The 19,947-nt window shown below is 29.5% G+C and overlaps 1 pseudogene; it reads right to left on the bottom strand.

Moving 5' to 3' along the window:
* Positions 1–2,535: 2,535 nt before the first annotated feature.
* Positions 2,536–2,654, bottom strand: LOC112472399 (annotated as a pseudogene).
* Positions 2,655–19,947: the final 17,293 nt, after the last annotated feature.

The following is a 19,947-nucleotide window of genomic DNA, read 5'->3' on the forward strand; positions in this document are numbered from 1 at the left end:
TAAATTTTAAACAATTTGTTGATGAATGCATCTCAAATATACACTTTAATTCACATTACAGATAAAATATATGCTATGTGTCTATTTATATGAAATGTTTTTAAAGAACATAGTTAAAAGAAAGAAATTAATTTAGCCAATTAACCATTTCACAAATTGACTATTTAGTATATTGGCCATCTGGAGCAATAAATTGGTTTTCCATGAATTGACTGTTGTAGAATTGGCCGTGCAATGAATTGAGTAGGTGAATTGGAGTTCTGTTAGTGTTCTTTTGTCAAATGGGCTATATCTACCTGATACATCTCTTCAGAGATGAATCTTTTTTTCACCTGCAGGGTGCAGGTGGACAAGAAAGACAGTTTTTTTGTTTTTGTTTTGTTTTTGCTGTAGGGGCTAATGGAAGAGATCTAAGGTTTTTAACTGCTCTTTATATAAGTTTTCAATCTATTTTGGTTTTAGTACCATTTTTTCTCTATCCTCCAGAGATATTTGCTACCATCAGTTATTTATCTTTCTTGGAGTTTTGGGTTTAAATCTTCTTGCTTCTTGCTAATTTTGTGCAACTGTAATCACTTAGGTTCCAGCTTCCTACGCTAAGTAACCTGTCACTATTCCATTTCTATTTTATTTTTTTAAATTTTGTTGTCAGCTCTTCTCTGCTATTACCTGTTCTACTATTTTTTTTCAATGTAGATTATTATTTTTAGAATTTTTTCACTGCTGTTATAATGGAGTTATGAGAAGCATTAGAATTTAGTGCTTATTTAATCCCCTAGATTTGACTGATGTCTTTTTCTGCTAGATAACTAACTTTAAAGTATGTAATAAATAATGCAATGATAAACCTTTTTGTACCAACCAACATCTTTTATGCATAATAATAATTTTTAAAATACTTGACATTCTAAGTGTTACTTAAACACTTTGGTTAAATGTTTTTAAAAAGGAATTTACATACTTATACTACATGTTTTATTTCCATAAGTATATTTTATTTTATAAGAATAATAACTAGTTTCAAGTGGGTTCAAGATCTCTTGAAAATTTACAAAATGTGCTATATATCTTAAATACTTTAAGTGCTTGTTAATTTTCTAGGAATATGGTCTTTTTTTAGATTCTCAAGGAATTCACTAATAGCAACAACAACAAAAAGTTGATATATTGCATAAGCAGTACTAGCATTAAAATTCTCAAGTTCTTTCTCTTTTATCTACTAAACCTTGGATCTATTCATGATCAATTACTTGCTTAAGAAAATTCCAGGTTTTAATAACAACCTGAATAACATGTATTTAAATTTTTGTGGGTTTCACTAGAATAAATGACTGTCGAAATGCTGTGTTCTCAATTGCTATCTACTATAATCCACTTTAGGATAAATATTTCATAAATTATAGGCCAGATTAACAGTAATATAATTATTGCCCATTGTAAAAAAAAAATCCATTGGAATTATTATTTGTATCAAGAACTTAATTTATACAGTTTGTCATTAAAAATATTTATCTTTTCTCATAATAATTTTAAAATGTACCTCCATCCAAAACTGCTCATTATCAAACTGATATAAACATTGGAATTGCTATTTTCAAGGTTTTTAGATAACTTACTCATTGTAATTCTTTATTTTTATTTCTCTTCATATTTATTTATTTCTCTTCATATTTTTATTTCTCTTAAGATTTATTTCTTTTCAATTAGTTAAGTGTGTGATTGAATTTTTTATAAAGCTTCTTCTCATGTATAGAACATAGAATATAGTCTTCATTTATTCATATAACTTAGTGATTTTATTTTACCACTATGATAAAACTCAACCAACAGATTTAGTTATGGAGTAAACAACATTCTCCTGAGAATATATAGTAAATCTTGAGAGTGAAATTAATAACAATAATATATTTGTAAAGCTTTTTCACAGAATAAGAAGCTTTTGATTTAAAAAAAAAAGTCTATAATAAATTTTAGATAATTCTAATTAATTATATCATAGTTTACGTAGAACAAAATGTTTGAGGTTGGTAAATCCAATTTATTTACTTTAGTTTTTAAATGCAGTATTTAAATAGGTATTACATAAAATTTGAACAAGGTGATTTTCATAGCTTTCCATTTAATAAAATATTGTTGAAAAAGATACAACTATTTTATATTGTAATAAAGGCAAATTGGTATATTCCTTTCATTTGTCATTCTACTATCATTTTTAGTTGTATAATAGTGACATCTTTCAGTTTATTTTTCTTATTATTTGATAAAAAATGAAATATACTCCTTCAATTAAAATACTACAAAAAAGTAAAGAGAAAGAAAATCCCTCAATTCTCATAATTTAAAATTCAGAAAAAGTTACTATAAACATTTAGCATATTTTCTCTCATTTTTTTCTGTACTTATTTTACATAATTGAGATATAGTATATATATAGTATATATACTTTTTTTTAGGCGAGGCAATCCTTGGTTGACTTCGTAGATTGCAAAGATCTTGTCAGTTTACAATCCCTTATATTTTAGTTTTTAGTTTTTATGCCTACAGCACCAGGTCTTCCTAGGTGGTCTCCCATCCAAGTACTAACCAGGCTCGACCCTGCTTAGCTTCCAATATCAGACAGGATCGGGCTTGTTCAGGGCAGCATGCCTGTAGACTATATAAATAATTTTATGTTCTATCTTTTTGTTGCTTTCCCCTTTTTTTCTTTTCACTTAATATTTTATATACATTTTCCCATGAAAATACTATCTACTTAAAATCTTTATCGTTTGCTTCTTTTTTTATGTATGAGATATAGTTAGTATATCCTATCTGATGGATATAATAATTTTTTAACCAAATTTCTTTTATATTTTTTGCTAATATAAATTAGGATATAGTGAATATATTTAATATAAATGACTTTCACATACTGACAGCTCATTCTTCTTACAATTACCCTTTGATGCTAGTGCATATATTCCCATTGTGTAGATAAAACTGAGGCTTGCCAAAATCCTACAATTTTGTAATTGATAGATCTAAGATTAAAATCTAAAATAAAATATTAAGTCTATTCTTACTGTTTGTGAAAAAAATTCGCTGAACATTCAGACTAATTTCTTTTGACAGATTCCCAATCTAATTACTAGTTATAAACATTTTTACTATTGCAGAATTATTGTAATGTTTTACCTTTCTATTACATGAGTGTAAGCATGGCTTTGAGTATTCTCACTAGTAGGGAGAATGTTAATTTCATTTAAAAATTGGTGAACATTTGTTACTTTAGCTAATGATGCTTTCATTTTCTCTTCTTGTATTAACAGGCTATAGTTTCATTTAGATAAATAGGTATATTGCAACTGTCTTCACTACTCTGTGACTAATAAGCAAGGTATCTTATTTTCTCTCAAGTGAGACTCATGACTCAAGGAGGAAAAAGTGGAGACTTCTGCTCTGAATTTTGAATTAAGAGCAGAAGAGGCAAACACCGAAAAATATAGGAGTCATTCAAATTGGCAGGGGCATCCTGAAGTGACTGCCATTTTTTTCTGCTATCTTAATTGCAGAGCTTTCCTAGACTTGTTTTTCCTTAGACTTGATTGTTCAGTTTTTTCTTTTGTTCTTTTTGTTAATCTATATTTGTTCAATGAATTTATGTTTTGCTTAAGTTGGTTATGAGTTACTATAGCATATGTTAAAGTTGTAAGTAAATTTTTATAATTAAATTTATTAAAGAATCCTTCTTCAACAAAATCATCCTTTACCAGTGATTTGTGCTGTCACCTTTATAATACATTAAATCCTTATATTTAATACAATATACTTTTTTATTGATTTCATTGTATTTTCCTCTTTGAACATGACAACAATATATTTCGTGAGATTATATAATCTATTTTAATGCATTATAGAAATGTTTTTCCAGACAATTCTTTATTAGCTTATTTTACAAGAAATCATTTTATTTCTATTTTATGGATATTTCTTCATGTAGTTCAATACAAAAATTATTCTTTGAATTTTTTAAAAACCCTATATTTAGACTCCTTGCTTTTTTAAGATTAATTTCTTAGCTATTCTTTTAATGGCCTTTAGGACTACTTTATAATTTTAATAAGAATTATATTTCCATTTATACAGAGATTTATAATAAACTTGTATGTTTATAATATTTATCATAAACTTTTATTAGGAAGATTTCTTCAAAAAGGTCCTACGTATGTTTCTATGCTTTGTTATGTTTATTGGTATTTTCTGAGTGTGGCTATTTTAATCAAGCATTCATTATATAAAAACTCAGATTACTTATGATATGGAAAAAAATCACAACTCATTCAAAATATACATATATGTGCATATACATAAATATATAATTATATGTATAACCTAGGCTACTTTGTTCCCAGTAGGAAGTAATGTCTGTCTATCTATCTATCTATCTATCTATCTATCTATCTATCTATCTATCATCTATCTATCTATCTATCATCTATCTATCTATCTATCTATCTATCTATCTATCTATCTATCTATCATCTATCTATCTATCTATCTACCTATCATCTATCATCAATCACCTACAGTGGTGAAAAATATTTAAAAGCAATAGAGCACTAGTGGTTAGTCTGCCCAGATAACTACTCACAGATCAGAGCACTCATTAGCCCAGCTGCCAGGAGCTACCTTGCCTGATATTATGCTTTCCACATGTACAATTCTTACCTAATGAGTGATCAATGGGGACAGATCACAAGCCCTATTTCTCTGTCAACGTTTTGCCATTGCAGCTTCAGAGATTCCAGAGACATCAGGTAAACTCTTACTTTCCTAATTTCTTTACATGTAGTATTCCCAAGAGCATTCCTCTCTACATACTCCAAAGAAAAATATATATCTGAGTCTTTTTCCAGGGGAACCTATTTAAACATTTGGTCACTAATATACTTAGCCGAATGTGAACTTTTGGCTCAAGATCTTTCCAAAATGAGAAGACTAATAGAAAAACTTCTTCATCTTAAGCTTCTACCTAATGGGCTGTATGTACAAAGCAAGCCTGAAAACAAAATAAAAATTCTCTTCTCAGACCCTAGAACATACACACATGCACACACAGTAATACAAGATGTTGCCTTAATGATAAAGAAAGCCAGGGTTGCAGGGAATAGCTATCCCTATGATATGGTATACCTAAATAAATAAAATGAGCTTTTTCAGGTCAGGGACCATGTTTTTGATATACTTATATCCTTAACACACTGTAGGAGAGTATTAATTATTTTCCAAATGAACTCTTAGAAAACAAATATATTGTGTATCAAGGCCTGAAACCAAACAAATATATTTAAGGTAGCAAAGTGCATGTCCGATTGGTCCAAAGGATTATAATGGCTAAGTGATGGTATGACTTTTCTTGTTAGCATAATAGTCAATCTAATTTCTTCAAACTATTGCCCTAAGCTTCCACGTTCAATACCTAAAGTTAATGTTACAACATGAACGCTGTAAATTTTCTTGTTTGAGAAATAATTTGTAGTAATTTGAATGGCAGACTAAAGCTGTCCTGGTTAAATTAACATAACATCTGGTCATTATACTAACTTCGTGCTATACTCTATATGAGGAGCAGAAGGTAAAATCATTTTTCAAAGGGGAAATAAAAGTAATAGCCTTCTTTCCTTGAAGAGGATTAAAAATTGTCACCCTAAAAACATACACAGAAACACATCTCAATAAATAATTGAAACAAACATCTAAAAAAGAAAAAGACTTATTAAAGTCATTGAAAAGTTTGAGTGCATACTCTGTGTGTGTCTGCATGCATGTGTATTGTAAAATTTCATTTTCCCATTGCATGAATACAAACTAAATTCAATTCCTTAGGGAGAAACTGCAGAAACTGTATCATTGTTCAGGAAGCAGGAACTGGCTTTTGATAAAAGGCTTCCCTTTCTCTTCCACAATGCATCTGGGACCTTCACAGTTGATTACTGTGATATTTATATAATATAGCTTTGACATACAATTGAGAGCTATAACACATTTAATAGTGGAAAAAGTTGGCTAGTATCAGATATTTTTAATGAATTGGAAGACAGCCTATTTTGTTTCGTCTGAAATCAAGAAGGAGTGCCAGGTTGGTCACTAAACACTAGGCAGTTCCTTTTTAAAAGAATGTTTAGGATTTTTTAGTTTTTGGAAGTTGTTTCCAAAAATCCTTCATCATTATGCTATAAAACACAAGTGAAAATGGTGCCTTCTTACAGACCCCATTAACTGGAGCATTAGATTGATGGCCTGTTCTTATGAACAGAAAGATAATTTCATTGCGTTTTTTAGATCACTATTTTTCTTTTCTATGAATATGGAAAGATAGTTATTACACTGATTTAAAAAGCTTAAAAATAATGGGAATTCTTTTATTTTTGCCATGCCTCAATTTATTTATAATAAACACTATTTTATTTCGAATAAACACTATTTGGATAGGTATTTAAATAAAAAAAATTAAAAAGGAAAAAATATCCACAAAACTAAAAACCTATTTAATACCTAGAGCTATAAAATAGGTTAGTAAAAACTTAAGTACTGCACCATCTCCAAACTTCTATTTATTGCCCTTTGTTTTCATAACTTGTACGTGTTCAAGTTATGATTACATAACTTGTACATGTTCATTATAAAAATACATAAGAATCATTTATGAAAATAAAAGTACATATTAAAATCCAATTTCTCATACATCATATTGATATCGTGCATCTGCTGATATAATGTATTAAGAAGGGCGTATCATCCCTGTGGTATTCTTGTCAAATATATATAAATTCTATCGATTCATGAGAAAACATCGAACAATCCAAATTGAAAGGTGTTCTCCATAAATGACTGGCCAGTACTTCTTAAAAAATGTGAATATCTTGAAAGATAAGAAAAGACTGAGAACTGTCACAAATGTAGGAGACTAAGGAGACGTGAAGGCTGAATGCAATGTATAACTCTGGTCCTGGAAAAGAGAAAGGACATTAGTGAAAAAAAAAAAAAAAACATAAAAGGAAAAAAAAAAACTACTTGAATACAAATAAAGTCTGTGGTTTAGTTAAATGTATTGTTCTGATGATCTAGTTCCATATTCACGCACGTATCTTCGTAGATCATTTGTGCTATTTTATAATAGAAAACTTTTTAAAGCCATTTATTTCTATTTGCTTTCTTAGCCTAATTTATTCTCAAAGAATCTAAAGTGTGATTGTTTTATAACAGTAATATTTATCTGTTCAAGTTGTATGCACCCTAATTTTAAAAATACCTTATGGAAATCTTTTCAAGTCAATGGCATAGACATAAGTAATTATTTTTATAAGGAAATATTTCATGTTGCTCAATAATGTACCAGTAATTTTTGAACCTGTCCCCTAATTTTTGTTTTCAATGAGCAATTCTACAACAAAATACATTTTACATTTCTGTGCATATTGAGATATGTACATTTTTTTTGAGATAGATGCTCGTAAATAGAAGTATTGGAACAAAGAAGATATTTCTTTTAACTATAATTGACTAAAATTAATATTGCTAAGTTATTTCATTTGAGATAATGATTGAAGTGTTTATGAATAATATATGAATGTTTATCATTCCACTTATTACTGTCAGCCATAAGTAATAATATTTATTGACATTTCTTGTGTATAGGTAATAAGTGAACTTTCATTATTTAATTTCATCTTAAATCAGTTGTTCTCAGCTTATAATGAGATTGAACATCATCTGGTAGACCTATAGATTATTAAAAATTGCTCTTTTTTGAATTATTTGTACATTTTTCTATTGGGATATTTATTTTATAGTTTTCAATGCGCAATTGCCTTTGAATTACCTAGAAATTAATACATTATCTGCCAGTTGTAGTGGACACTTTCCTTATTTATTTATTTTCTGTTGATTCACTATCTTTTACTAAATAATTTTTAAATTTGTTTATGTATTTAAATCAGAATATTTTCTTTCTTTTTATAGCATCTATGATATTGGTCTTAATTAAAATTACTTTCCCAAATCTTAGGTTCTACATATATGTTCTTAATTTTTTAATATATTTTATAGGGTTTTATTTTTTTTTAGCATTTAAACATTTAATGTAGTGGTGATTGGTTTGATGATGAACTGTTCTTTTTGTTTGTTTTTGTAGTTATCTGTTGCCTTTCTCTCCCTGATTTACTTCCAACTACTCAAAAGATGTTTCCTCTACTTCCCAAATAAATTACTTCCATTCAAATTTTGTCTTGGAGTCTAGTTTTAGAGGAGCCCAGACTAAGATAGGTTTTTAAAAATATATTTTTGATTAATGTTTTTCAAATATTTTAATTTGCAAATATATAATTTGTCAGATATTATGATAAGTCATCAACCACCATGATTGAAAAGAAAATGTTTGTACTATTTGCATTTAAAATCAGTCTAATAACAAAGGACTGAGAATGAGTTTGATGAAATCAATCATTTCAGCTTGAGCAATAATATATACCACTTACTTGACTTATGAACAACAATCATTGTGTATTACCACAATACTCAGCTAACAATAGCTGACTAATATATAAATTTATTAATTGACATGTTTATTGAAAATATATACTTCATCTACTTAATAAAGATATATGTTGGCCCAGATTGTAAAAGTACCTCTCTTAACTGCTGTATTTATGTTAGCATTTGCACATGTTTTTGTAAACTACCTCAAATACCTTATCAAATAAGATGGGAGTGAGTGGTAATTTTTTTTTTAATTGTTTAATTTGTTTTTTGAATCAAACAATGAAAGACTGTCAAATCTTCCTTCTAAACACCTTCTCATTGCATTTCTTCTTTCTCTCTTCCCCATCAATACCATTCTACTTCAGAAGGCCATTACTTCCTGCTTGGATTTATACAATTGTCTTCTGGCTGGTCTTTTAATCTCTAGTCTCAACAACTTCAATTTTATCCATATAATCATTCCTTTGAAAATGCAAATCTGAATTTGTTTGTGTCATTATCTGCTTGATAATTATTAATGACTTCTCCTTGCTCTTAAGCTAAAATGCAAAAGACTTATTACATTTTAAAAACATTTAATTCTTCTGTTAAATTGTTTAAAACAATTTAATTATTCTGTTATATCTCTTATTACTCTTTCCTCTGTTTTTAGCACTCTTGAATATTTTTCAGTTCTCAAAATATACCATTCACTATCTTTTTTATGTCCATTTCCTCTGTTTTGATCCTTCCTCATCCTTTTTGATGTATTTAAAACAGTCTCTTTATATCTCAGGATAGATGTCAGTTTTTCAGTCATGGGGAGAGGAGAGTCTTTGAGTTAATATCTGGGTTAATCAAAGATATTATTCATTATTATATTCCCAACACAGGTATTTATGTGTATTATGTGGTAAATGCTCAAATAATTATCACTGTATGAAGATCACTATGTTGATCTTTTACTCATAGTTTATTAATTCATTAAGAATTTATCAAAACTTATTATGGTTGGGGCTCTCTGTTAAATTTATCAGTATAAACTAAATATGAGACAGTCCTGGACTTCAAAAAACTAAAATCAATTGGGAATAATAAGACTGTTTCCCAATGTAGTATGTTCACCTCTTTTGCATATTGAGAAGTTTGTAAAGCCTGATTTGTATGGGGGGGGGTCTTGATAATTACATGACAGTACTGAATTCTAAGTAGGTGATTCTGAGCTGAATAAAAGAGTTAAACCTTTGAAGAAGCCAATATTATATTTTTTCCATTTTATCACCAAGACATTTATTTAAATAAAAACAATAGAACGAATGAATCAAAAAGCCATTGAATTAGAACTGAGACTTGCCACTATTTATTTCTTAATTAAATTTCTACAGATCATTATATTTAGAGTAGCAAGTATAATTTATGATTAATTATGAAAATGATTTTCTCAGATTTATGTGTCTTCTGCAGAATATATTGGCAGATCATCGAATATGAAATTCCAGGAAGAAAAGTCCATGAATGCTAACAATTTAGAAGCTGAGGAGTTATTCTTGTGCTAAATTGACATTCCTAACTTGCCTAAATTAGCATTTACTGAATTCTTTCTTTTGTTTCCTTTAAAAGTAGCATAATAGCTTATATTTTAGGAAATAGATATTTTAATTATATTAACTTTTGTGAAATTTGTAGTACATAATAGAATTAAAACAATATTAAATCAATATTTTTGAGGCGACCAACTTCCAAGTAACTAAATTCATATTAAAATGAAATCTGCCTTAATTGAAATTCAATTATTTCTAATTTTAATAAAGAAATAAGAAACAATAGATATAACTTAAATCCTTTCTGACATTTGCATGAGTATTTTTCTTGTAAAAGTTAAAAATTGTAGATAATTGCTAGTGTTAATTTTTAAATTTGTTTAATATAATTCCACAGGTACAAAAATGATAAATAAACTTCTACATAACATTTATCCAAACTCACCTGTAATTTAAATTTGGCTTCTCTTTGACTATTTCTTTAAGGTGAGGTCTATCAAATTTCTCCACTGAGGAGATACTATGTGTTTCTTAGAAGTTAATAAGTAATTTATAAAGTTATATTTTAAAACTATATAAAAATCTTGCTTCTCACCAAACTTTCGTCAATTACTTTTAGTGTCTAATGGTGATTACCTAACCACATTAGCCCTTCTATATTTAGTAGCTGACAATTCTAATCTAAGAAAATGCTTTCCTTTCCAATTTCTTCTATGCATTTATATATATTTGGCTAGTGAGAGCCCCTTCAAGTTGACTCCATTAATATCCTTTCTCTCTCTTTTTCTCTTTATAGATATAGACATAGAGATAGACATAGACATAGAGATAGAGGTAGAAGTAATTTTACCCAGATTACTCAAAACACTTCACAAGTTGAAATAATTGAAAAGACTCCCAAGACTTTACATAGTATATTTATATAAGGCTTTAATAAATGTAAAATATATGTAATATGAGAAAGTATAGGCAAGTATGGGGTTCCCAAGAAACTTTTATTAGTACCTCCCTAGAGTCATTACTTAGTCACAACGGAAGAACTTTGTGTCTAGATGATCAATTATCAAAATTTGTGTGAGAAATCTTTGTTTCAGGGGAATTTAAATATTTCAAGTTAGGTTTTTTTGATGCCCTACTGATAGGGTTGCCTGAATTATCTAATAAAATACAGATCCCAGTTAAATTTAAATTTCAGATAATCAGCTATTTAAAAATATAAGTTAGTACTGAATAATTCATGGGTATCCTGTATTTTATCTGGTAACTCTATCTACTGGTCATGTAGCCAAGTCAATCAGTAAACCACTTAAAACAAGTTGTAAGCCATCAATCGACACATCTTTAAACAATGTAAGCAAATTTGCATGGGGATCACCAGGAGAATTTCAAATTTAAACGGCATATTATTTATTACTCAGAGCTCATTTCAGTCTTGTCTTGACCAAAAGTCAGTACCAGACTCCCAAATGTTCCCATAGATACCATGGTGCTATTCTAGTCAATGGTGAAAGATAAATGTATACTATTCGGAATTCTGAAAATTTAGTAACACATTTTTAAATAGTCCATAGGTCAAAAGGAAATCAAAAGAAACATTAGAAAGTATTTTGAGGTGAATGCATTTTAAAATACAAGTATTTTTCTAATCTTTGTTGATTGTTCTTTCTTTATATTATTGAGTTATATATACCTAGGGTTTAAATTACTCATATTGCCAGCTTCTAAGGTAGAAGATTAGATAATTGATTTTAATCCATTTTTTTTCCTTTCATTCAAGTACTAACCAAGCCAGACCCTGCTTTACTTCTGAGATCAGATGAGATCGAGTATGTTCTGGGTGGCATGGGCATAAACAATCTTTTTTCTTTCTCAACATAAGCATTTAAAGCCATAAATTTCCCTCTGCATACTTTAGCACGATTCTACAAATGTCAACATATTGTTTTCATTTTCGCATCTTAGAACATTTTTTGACTTTCCTTGAATTTTTAAAAATAAAATCTCGAGTTATTTAGAAATGTATTTATGTAACACCCAAATATTTATTTTTTAGGTGCAGTACTGTTATTGATTTCTAATTTAATTTTACTGTGTTTATAGAACATATACTACAAGATTTTAGACTTCTCTTATGATCTAGCATATATTATATCTTTGTGAACATTCTATATATAGTCCTTAGAAAGATTTTGTATTCTGTTTTGTTAGGTTTTATAAATGTCATTTAGGTTAAGACAGTTAATAGCTCTATAAACTTACTGTATTTTTTCTTCTTTTTTGGTTATTCTTTAATTACCAAGAGAGGGATGTTAAAATCTCCAATTATGATAGCTTTGTCTATTCCTTTCTTTAGTTTGTAAGTTTTTGCTTCAAGTGTTTTGAAGCTCTGTTACTAGATATATATACTTTTCTTTAACATCTTTTTGATGAATTAAGTCTTTTATTATCATGAAATGTCCCTCTTTATCTCTGGTAATAGTTCTCATCTCAAAGTCTTCTATCTGGTATTGATATCGCACCCTGTTTGTAACATAAAACTTTCCCCATGATTTTACTTTAAAAATATATGCTCCTTTGTATTTAAATCGGGTCTCATAGATAATTGTGTTAATCAGGTTTCTTCAAAGACATTGAACCAATAGGATCTATCATCATCTATCTATCATGTATCTATCATCTATCATTCAAGAGGTCAGTAAATTGATGAGAAGAATTGGCTCAAACTATGGAACCTGAGAATGCACTACCATCTACAAGCTAGAGACTGAGGAAGGCTGGTGGTATAGCTCTTGTCCCAGTCCAAAGGCCTGAAAAACAAGGGCACTGATTGTGTAAATCTTAGTCCGAAGGCAGAAGAAAACTGACTGATCTAGCTCAACAGTCAGGCAGAGAGAGAATTTTCCCTTCTTCTACCTTTTCATTCTATTCAAGCCCTCAGTGGAGTGGAGGATGCCCACACACATTGAGGAAGGTAATGGGGTTTATTCTGTCCATTCTTTCAAGCGTCTCCTCTTCCAGAAACACCCTTACAGACACACCCAGAAATAAGGTTTAACCTGATATCTGGTATCATGGCCCAGTCAAGTCGATCCATAAAAGTAACCATTATAAAAACATATAGTTGAGTCTTACCTTTTTATTAGTCTCATATTTCAGACTTTTAATTGGAATATTTACTCTATATACATTTAATGTAAAAATTAATAGTGTTGGATTTAGCCTATTAGATTGTTTTAAAAATTTATTCTCCTTACAACATTTTTTGCATTTGTTCTCTTTTGCCTAACTTTATTTGGGATAAAAAAATATTTTTATAATAATCACTTTTTAACATGTATATTGAAATTTTAGCCATGACTCTATAAATTATGTTTACTGAGCTTCTTCTACGAATTATAGTGTGTATATATTTTTCCTTCATATTCTCTTTGTAGTTAGTATTGTACTATTGAGAATAACACATTAAAAACTTTTTGTAATATAGTTCCATTTATTTTGTGTCCTTTCTATTCTATCTTTCTATTGCCTTCAAAATTCTATATGCATTATACAAAAATCAATGTATGCAATATATGCTATGCAGTTTTGCTTTGACTAGTCATATGTCTTTTATATTACTTAAAATGGTAATTAAATTACCACTCTATTGTTTGTTTTTCCCATAGATAAAAATTAACTTTATTGTTATTTCAGCCTTCATTCTGAAGAATTTCGTTTAACATTTAAGTATAGTTCTTATGGCATCGATTCTCTCAGTTATTGTATATCTAAGAATGTCTTTACTTTGTCTATTATTGGTTGATAATTTTGCTCAATATAGTATTCTAAGTGGACACTTTTTACTTTTCTTCCAGACATTTAAAGATCACATTCATTGTCTTCCAGATCCTATTGTTTTTGAAGAGAAGTAATTCTTAACCTATATTTTGCTTCTATCTATGTAATGTGACATTTTTTCTGTTTTTAAAGATTTCTCTTTATTTTTTTAATGTTTGCAGTTTGCCTAATGCTTTTGTGGTGGACTCATGAATTTACCAGAATGTGTAAAAATAATTGTTTCTTTAAATTAAAATTACTACATATATTTTTTACTAAAAAATTCAAAACAACTGAGAGACAACTCAGATATTAGATTTTATCAAGTATCCAGACTATATTTAGTATACTCTTTGGGGGAGTAAATTTAATCTTTAAATATCTCATCTGCTAAATTAATATGCTGTTAATTGTCTCTCTTCAAGTTAAAAATATAAACCAATGGCTTACTTTTATATAAAACTATCAGTTTAAACTAAGATTTTTTTCTTCAGTTTTATCTATTTAGTATCTGTGTGTACTCTAAAGTGATAATGGACTAGAGCATTAGAAATTTTAAACTAGAAATTCACTTATTCTTTCTCCCAACATTTCCCACTTTGTCAAGGATATTTACTCAATAGTGAATATATTTCTACATATGTATACTTTTTCATATAAAGTAATATGTTTCAATAATATTTATGGAGAATAATATAATTTAAAATTGTTCTAATAGCAATAAAATATCAGCAGATTTAATAAAATCTTTTAAATTATGTTATATTTTAACATTACATAAATGTCAATTTTATTTTAGAAAAGCAGCTTATTTTCTTTGGTCCTGTTCCAAGTAAACCAATTAAATTCACAAGTTTAATTATCTGTGCAATAAACACAGAAAATAATAATCTCAAACACAGACAATGAAACAATTACTTGACTTGGTTTTGAAAATATCACTTTGTATCTTTTTCTCAGTAGATTCACTTTCCTCAAATGGTCATATAGCAGTTCATTTTATTTTTAATTTTGTATTCCTTAAGAAGATAGTAAGTAGTGGAACCATCATGGTATATAAGTGTTCATTGAGTAGATATGTGTTCTTATATGTATATGTGTGTGGGCGGGGGAAGCGAAGAGGGATTTTTAAATCATAATCAGGTAGCTTTTGCTTATTCACACATATTTATTGAGCATTCTTTGTTCTTGACTGTAGTCTTCTTTCTAGGCTCTAGGAAAACAAAATGGGAAAAAATTATCTCCCCATGGAGCTTTATTCTAGTGGAAGAAGGTAAATAATAAGTAATTAAGCAGACATTTACTACAGTACGTTCTGCTACTGCTAGTTTCTCAGGAGCTCATGGAGAGGCACCATGCAGCCCACTGAGGAGGTAATACAGCCCCCAAATGTGGATGTTTCATAAGGGACTCAACCAATCGGTTCCGTGCCACAAAAAGCTGGAAGCTGGAACCAGGGGCCTTTGCCACAGTAAACTGCTTTAGCTAGATTGATGTTGGAAGAATCAGCAAGCAAACAGGAAACAAGAATTCTCTTCTCTCTTACTTTCAAGCCTCTTTTTAGTGCTCCTCTTTGTGAACATCTGGGGAAGCCAGGTAGCAAAGGAGAATTGCAATCGTCAGAGGCCCAGTATCTGCATTACCGAGCAGATTATGGAAGGATGGAAATAGCATCAAGAAACAGTAACTTTATAAACTGCTCAATGAAGTTGTAATGGCAAAATGAAAAATGTATTAATATAGCTACATTCAGTGTGCCATGAATGCCCAATTGCCCATTCTCTTTTCTGGAAGCTTAGTGTGACCATGTATACTCTCAAAGAAGTACTTATTTTTCATTTCTTCTGAATATTTCTGCATTTTTTCTGTGTCCATAATTTGGAGTTCTGAGTCATCTTTGTACCCACCACCATCAAACTGCCTTGACTTTTTATGGAAAAACACTTTATTCATAGTTATTTTACTCATTATAATTTTAAATATCTTTTAAAATATTTCTGGGATTTTTCTATTAATGATTATAATTTTTAGCAGTGCTTTAATTAAAATGTTGCATAGGTTTTAGTATCTACTAACATTATTTTTTCCTATAAGAATTATAATTTTATAGAAATCAAAATTCTTAAATAAATATTTAATTTGTGTTAAAATAGAAACAAATGCACTCAGATGTTAGGATTAAAATAAAGGCAGATGAGAGATATATGGAGTGCTGGTGAAAAGGGTGTTACTTTACGATGGGTAGTCAGGGAAAGCTTTAGCCTTAGATTATTGTTTGAGAATAAACTTGATGGATGTGAGGAAGTATGTGGATATATGAAGAAATCACACTGGGAAAAACTAATACAAAGTCTCCAGGAAAAGTGAGTTCTTTTCCTGTTTGAGAAATAGCAAAGCTTCATCAGAGGGAGAAATTGAGAATAATAAGTAATGAGATCAGTGAGGCCATAAAGGGATTCAAGCAATAACTCTGGATTTTACTTAGAGTGAAATGGGAAACAACACTAGTATTTGAGTAAGTTAACTTAGCTTATATTTTAAAACAATCACTGTGGCTGCTTGATTGAGAACCAGCTAAACCAGTAAGGTTGAAACCTGTAGCATTATCTCCAGGCAGGGTTGAGAGGACATTGGACTAGGGTGTAGCTGTGGATACAGTGACCTGTGCCTGGATGAGATATGTAAGGCATCTCCTGTCCAATCTATTCCTGAAAATACAGCATTTTGCAGGAAGATTATAAGTTCTCATTTCTCACTATTTGAAATTTAAAAAGTTACAAAGGGTCACAATAATATCAAAACCATCAACAAATTTCCTAGCCATAACTGTAGTCTAATAAAATATCTGTATAACATAAAAACTATCAAAATAACATAAGATGCATAGCATACTGCCTCCTGATCAAAAATTAATGTTTTCAACAAATCGAGTCATAAAAATAATAAAAAAGAATGAAGTGAGAAAATATAGAAAATTAGAAATCAGAATGATTATATACAGAAGACATAAAATAATTATAAGAACATGCTAAGAAAATCTCACAGAGATATTTTCCAGAAACACTTGGAAGATAAGAAAATGGAATCTGATCTGATGAATATGTTTTAAAACATTTAACAAGCTATAGTAATTAAAAGAATGTAACTTTAAAATCAAATCTGACCAATAAAAAAGTGGAATCAAATAGATAATAACTGAGCAAATACAACTCAGCAATTTATCCTGAGGTGATAATTAAAAATGAATGTAAGTCTATTAATGATAAAATTATTTTAAATAATGATAAAATAAATGTAATGCAAAATCCACTCAAGGGCATGTCAGAGTTTAATAAAATATCTTGAAGCACTTAATAAATTAATCTGCAGGTTTTATGTATGTTTTTAAAGTGCACTTAATGACAGAAATATTAAGACATAATAGAGAAAAACAATAGTATATTTTTATATTTAGAGTACTTATTGTGCTAACAAGTTTATACACATATTTTTATAAGTCAAACAGTTTCTGAGGTACGATGGTTTGGCTTACTTTTTTTTATTTTTTTGACAATGGTGTAAAAGTGATATGCATTCAGTAGAAATCACACTTTGAATTTTGAATTTTGAGCTTTCCCTGAGCTAGCGATATACAGTACAATACTCTCTTGTGATGCTTGGCAGCAGCAGTGAGATGATTTTGACCAAATGCAGGCTAATCTAAGTGTCTTAAGCGTGTTTAAGGTAGACTAAGCTATAATATTGAGTAGGTTAGGTGTATTAAATGCATTTTCGACTTATAAAATTTCCAACTTACAATGGGTGTATCAGGACATAACACCTTCATAAGTTAAGGAGCATCTATAATATATTTTACTCTCACAATTTCACAAGCAAGAAAACACTCTGCAAGGTTAAGTATCTTGTACAATGAGGCTTAACAGCCCCTACAATGCAGCCGTATCTCAACACAATGCAGTGGAGTCCCTAAGTACTATATGTTCTATCAATCTTCTTCCCCACCACCCCACTGCCATCGAAGACAATACAAAGCTTTTTCTCTCTATCATTTTAATCCCATAATATACTATTTGTACCGAAAAATTACTTGAGAAAATATATTAAAATATTAATTATATTTACAGCGTGTGGATATAACAAATCAAACAATCTCTGTTTGATTTTCTTTTTTTATCTCTAGAAGAGAAAAAAAGATAAAGTGAAAATTTCAAAAGCTTCCACCAGCAAATAACTAATAGTCAAGAAAAAAGTTTGCTATACAATAAGTTGGAGTAATAGAGGTAGTAACTGCTTTTATAATGTGAATGTTTACAGATGAACTTATCTGTTATATTAAAAATGTTTCCAAGTATCTGCCAATTATCAAGGAAAAGTGGAGAGTCTGCTGGTGATGAGTAGATGAACTCACTTTCTGAAGTAGGCACATTGCTGAGGTAAAGGTTTTTATATAAGTTAAATCTCATTGTAGACAAACTAGATATATCAATATATAAGTAGATGTTTGGTAAGGTAAATATCTAATTTTTTAAATTAAACTTACTGGGATGACATTGGTTAATAAAATTATATAGGTTTCATGTGTAAAATTCAATAATACATCATATGTATATTGCATCGTGTGTTCACCACCCCAAGTTAAATTTCTTTCCGTCACCTTATATTTGACCCCCTGTACCCTTATCTACCTCTTGCTGCCCTTTTCCTCTGGTAACCACTAAACTATTGTCTGTGTTCATGAGTTTGTTTGTCTTGTTCGTTTGTTGCTTTCAGTTTTATATCCCACATGAGTGAAATCACATGGTTCTCAACTTTTTCTGTCTGACTTATTCTGCCTAGCATGATAATCTCAAGATCCATCTACATCATCGCAAAGGGAAGTTTTTCATGTTTTCTATAGCTGAGTAATATTCCATTGTATATATGTACCAATCACCTATCCAATCACCTATCCAGTCATCTATTGAAGGGCATTTCAGTTATTTCCATGTCTTGGCCACTCTGAATAATGTTGCAATGAACACTGGGTTGTCTACATATTTACAGATAAATGTTTTCAAATTTTCAGGGTACTTTATCTGTTTTGTGACTGTGGCACTTTGGATACCGTTGTGTCCAAGCCAATATACAAGGACACCAAGTCCCATGAACTTTGGATGTTCTTAGTACAGCAGGCTGACTCTGGGACTCCTATCTTTAAATCCTTTTGCTACTACTCTATTTTTATCTAATGGTGTCCCAACTGGGATGTAACATGATGTAACACAGATTCATATGCTGATTTCCAGCTTTCAGTGTATCAATAAATGTTAGTGTTTTCCTTTTCTATTCTTTTCTTTTTATTTATTTATTTTTTAGATGCTGTTTTTTGTGGTTTTGTTTTTAAAGTACAAAAAGAAATATGTTGATTCGATAAAAAAATTTAACTTTTTGTTAAATCCTAGTGAAGTCGCAAGGTTGGAAGCTCTAGCATTACTTCCGGGCAGAGTTGAGAGGACCTTGGACTAGAGAATAGCACATTTTAGAAAACAGGAACATGTAAAATAGGAAGCTACATAGAAACAAATCACCAGTTGAATAATTATTTGAATATTTTTTCATCAGCAAAATACTTCAGAGTCTTTCATAAATGTTTTATTCCAGGTAACATTTGAACTTAAAATGTTGTGTGTATGATATCCATTAGGGAAGAATAAGCTTTTATTTTTCTAGGTTTTACTCATGGGGCTCTTAAATCTCTAGAGCCATTCAACTGAGGCCACATTTAAGGCCAATTGTAATCTTATTTTAAGAAAAGAAAAATATGATTTTGTTACATAGGTGATAATAGATATAAATTACATGGATTTTAGTAGGATTTGAAATAACTGGGCACTTATTAACAACAGAAACTTTTCTAAGTGTGTTTTTGAAACAATTTATGTGGCCCAGGAGACCTCTGCATACGGTAACAAATAAAGGAAATCAGAGTACTGAGTTTCTATTAGATGTGAATCTCAAAAGCACCCTGATTCAGAAAGAAAAGTAAAGGAGAAAAAAAAATCTGTGGTAACTTAAAGCATGTCATATTCTCCAAAGTTTATTCACAAGCTTC

This window comes from Pteropus alecto, unplaced genomic scaffold, assembly GCF_000325575.1.
Source record: "Pteropus alecto unplaced genomic scaffold, ASM32557v1 scaffold76, whole genome shotgun sequence".
Classification (NCBI taxonomy): Eukaryota; Metazoa; Chordata; class Mammalia; order Chiroptera; family Pteropodidae; genus Pteropus; species Pteropus alecto.